The sequence below is a fragment of the Benincasa hispida genome, chromosome 1, assembly GCF_027475165.1.
Source record: "Benincasa hispida cultivar pf3 chromosome 1, pf3_genome.v1.1, whole genome shotgun sequence".
Taxonomy (NCBI): domain Eukaryota; kingdom Viridiplantae; phylum Streptophyta; class Magnoliopsida; order Cucurbitales; family Cucurbitaceae; genus Benincasa; species Benincasa hispida.
The window spans coordinates 50,501,453-50,506,081 of record NC_143478.1 but is presented as its reverse complement, the minus strand read 5'-3'; positions in this window follow the sequence as shown (position 1 = coordinate 50,506,081).

Sequence of the window (4,629 nt, the reverse complement as noted above, 5' to 3'; positions counted from 1 at the left end):
TCTATTGATGTCAACAAGCGAAGGGTCGAAACTGGTATCAAATTCCACAGAAATGAACATGTCCACTAAGAAGGCCCGTTTCGTGATTGCCCCCTTCGCATGACCTAGAAAGAAAAATCAGTCCCCTCTTATGGTTAAAAAAGTGATTAACCATCATGATTGAATTGGTCCCCGTCACTCTTCGGGACGTAATAGAAGATGTCAAAGAAGAGTACAGAAGAGGAAAGGCAGCTGATTCTTCGAACATTTTCTGTTATACTCCACATTTTGAGTTTGTAGGTTTGTTTCCATCTAAAAGTAGGGGTATTCAAAAAAATTTGATGATCCAAAAAATTCAATAAGCTCAATCCAACCCTACAATTTGAGTTGGATTATGAATTCATTTAGGTTGGTTTTGTGTTAAAAAAATGAAATTTTTATGAGTTAGGTTGGTTCACGGATTCACAAAAAATAACCCAAACCAACTCAAACTCATCATTAATAATAAAATTATGTTTTTTTTAACTTCCAATACAATTATATATACTTATATTTGTTTTAGTTTCACTTAATTTTATGATCTTTTTAGATAACCACCAATAATTCAAAATAGTTTTTTAACATTGTGGAAATAGATTTTTCATAATACATTTAAAATTAATTTGCTAATCTTATTTTTTATATGAGAAGATAATTAACTAAATTATTTTATATTTTAACATGATGTTTATTTTTAAAACAAAAATTTTAAATAATGACTCGAGTAATCCGAACCAACCCAATCCAAAATTATCAAGATTTAGATGCATTGGGTTCCTTATTGAAGAAATTTACAACCCAAACAATTGGGTTAGATCTAAAAAGTGTTTTAACCCAACTTAATCCAATTCAACCCACGAACATCTTTAACTAAAAGTACGAAAGATAAGACTTAGGAAAAAATCTCTTAGGAATGAAACTAAAAATAATCCTTTAGGAATAGGTTCCAATAATTTTCACGTTTATAAATTATTTTTTATAATTGTCAACTTAAACAAAATTTAACACATAGAAAAGTTCCATCTCTAACCACTCATCTTAACTACTATGTTCAAAATTAACACTTGATTCTTAGATTTAATTGTCTTTTATTCTGATCTGACGTGACTAAAACTCTTTATGCCTTAAAAACAATTGAGTGTGTATGTAGATATTCAAATATATGTGCTTTAATTAATGGGCATCATTCAATTGGTATATAAGTATGTAACATCATTACTTTTAATCGATCACCGAAAAATAGCACTTGCCAAACTTAATGGTCATGTTTGATAATTTATTAGCCCACGTTCGAGAACAATTTTGTTTTTAGGCCACATTTATCAATTCTTAATAAAAATTGATGTAATCATAATGAGATTCCACTAATAGATCAATCGTAATGAGTTACAATCGCAAACATTGTTTGATTGCTTTTGATCATATTTACTTTTTTTTTCTTTTGAGTACAATTGGGGTAGGGGATTCAAACTATAAACCTCGTGGTTTTTAGTGCACTCACATGTCAATTGAGTTATGCTCAGTTTGACACGTTTACTTAGAATTATGAATCTGTCACATTTATTGTTACCATTACCATTATCATTTAGGGTCAAACGATAACAATAAATGTAACAAATTCATAATTCTCATGTTGTAACTGTAACGACATTGGCTAATGGATTCCACATAATTTTTAAATGCAATCGGGTTGAGCACCCTTCACCCGTCAATCAGTTTCCATCATTTTATTATATATTTGGAAGTAGGCCCCAGATGTCAATAGAATACGGAACACAAGTAAACAACACGAAACCTAATCATATGAGACTCACTTTTTCAAATTACCATTGATTTATTGTATTTTTCCTAGAGTATATGTGGCTTATAGTTCTTTATTTTTCAAATTTATACTGGCTTGTTCCTAATTTTTTTTTTTAAATTATAGTCTTCACCTCTGTTAAAGAAAATATTAGAATTTCAATCAAATTCTAAAAACAAAAACAAATTTAATGATTTTCAAAACTTAGCTTGATTTTTTAGAACATTAGTAAAAAAGTTGATAACTAATATAGAATATTATGGATAGAAATAGTATTTATAAGCTTAATTTTCAAAACTTAAATCACTATCATACCAAGTATTATTTTTTAGTTTTTGGTTCTTGAGAGTGAAAGCTTATATGAAAATCCTTTTTTTTTCTCAAAAGTTTATTTGTTTTGTTATCTACCTCAAAATTCATTAAAATTATTTTAAATGAAAAAACGGTTGAAAATATTTTTAAATATAGCAAATATCTATTCATTATAGACACGAATAGACAGACATTTTGCTATATTTATAAATATTTTGGTTCCTTTTACTATATTTGAAATCAATCCTAAAAAAATATAAATATATTATTATTATTATTTAGAATTCGACTAAGAAAAGGGATATTTTTCTCTAATTAAAAACAAAACCACTCAAATATTCGGAAGAATTAACAGGCTCTCGAAAACCATTAGTAAATTACAAAATTAATTGTCTTCGCTTAAAAAAGAAGGAAAATAAAAGTCTAAAATTTTATCTGAAGGAACAATGTGAATTGAAAATTCAATATCCTATTTGACTGTATAAAAATATTCCAAATCTTAATCGAAGTCATCTACATTTAACATAGACTTAGAAGTAATTTTATTATATGATTCCAAATTATTCAAGGAATATAAGATGAATATCTAATTATATATATAATAAAAAAAATAGAAAAATGCAGTTTTATGATTTAACGGACAATTCTAATTGTCCAGTGTGAACATAGTTCAACTGACATAAACTTGTATTATCAATCTAAAGAATTAAGGTTCAATTTCATTAAAGTTTGTTTAAATTGACCTTTATGGACAAAAATACTTTTTTAATCACCTAAAAAGTTAATTCAAACATGCTTATTTGATAACATTTAACATTTAAAATTTGTTTGAAAATTTAATGTTAAAAAGCTGAAAATAAAAAATTAGATGGTTATCAAATGAGACTTTCTAGTTTGGATTAGAATTTAAATTTAATTTAAAAAATATATAATAAAAAAAAATTAAATCCTACTTGTGGGACAAATTGGTGAGGCTTTTATGACTTTGTGGAGCAAAATGACCTTAAAGTTAGGTCTCAAGCAAAGTTTGAAGTTTTTGGAGTTCGAAATTGTACCATGTGGGATTTATTCTATTATTATAAATATCTTTGAGAAGAAATCATTTAAAATAAAATAAATAAAAGACAACAAATAGGCTAAAAGTCTTTGTTAAATTTTAAATTCAAGAGATCATTCAAATCATTTATATTTGATTATAATTGCAATATTGGAACATTATATCTCAAGTTTCTAACACTTTAGAAAGTTTCAATTGTGATTAGATAGATAAATTAAAAATGAGGCTAGATTATTATTGGAATAGATTAAATTAGAGTACATTGATTAGGATGGTAATTAATTGAAATTTAACAATTAATATCCAAAAATTTATCCAACTAATTGTCAAATCATACTACCTCATCCAAATTTTTGTATATGATCCTTGTCAATTTTGCGTTTAAAAAAAAAAACAAGATTGACCTAATTTAAAATCAAACCATGTAATCAAAGTATAAAAACAAATATGTAATTTAACTAGATTAAAGGTGTATTTAGTTTAACTGTTTAAATATTTAATTTTATAAATATGAAAAAATTGAAGTGTTTAACAACTATTTGAAATAGTTTTTAAAACATTTTCAAAGTGTAAAATTAGTTTTTATCAAAAGAGTTTAAATAAAAATGATTTTTCAGGAAAAAAAAAACAAATTTTCTCTATTCAATCTATTCAATCTATTCAATCTAAACAGATCCTAAATTACAAGTTTAGTTCAAGAGCTTTCAGATTTGTGTTTATTTGGTCCACCAACTTTGGAAAATGTTTAATAAGTCACAAGCTTTCAATTTGGTATCCAATACCTAAACTTCGAAAAGAGTGTTTAATAGATAACTAAAATTTCAATCGTGTGTTATGATCGATCCTTGAATTTTCAATTTTGTGTTTAATAGATCATTGACTTACACAATTGTATGGGTGTGTTAGACAAAAAGTTTTACTTCATATCTAATAGAGTAGATCAGTTATTTTTTTTAAAAAAAAAAATTGTATCTATTAATACATTTTAAGCAATAAAGAAAAAAAAATTTATAGACTCTTTAAATATATATTTTTTTTTTAATTTAAGAACCAAATAGCTATCGGTTTGAAATTGGAGGGATTAAACTAAACATAAAATAATTATAAAAAAATATAAACATAATTCAACTGACATAATACTTGTATTATCAATCTCGAGTGCTTGTAGTATCTAGGAGTGGCTCGAGATCATATGAGGCCTAAGACAAAACATTGATAGAGAGACTTTCATACAAGAATTATTATTATTTTTTTTTTTAGATGCAAACTTATGTATTAAATTTTGATAATGTAAGTTCATTAATATACCATTTTCAATGGATAATATGGCTGTTCACACGAGGTTTCCGGAGAAACGTATTTCGTGGAATTGAACTTGAGTTGGTGTTGATGATGGAGTTTGATGCGATGTGGTTCGATCTCTAATACTTGATCCTCTGAT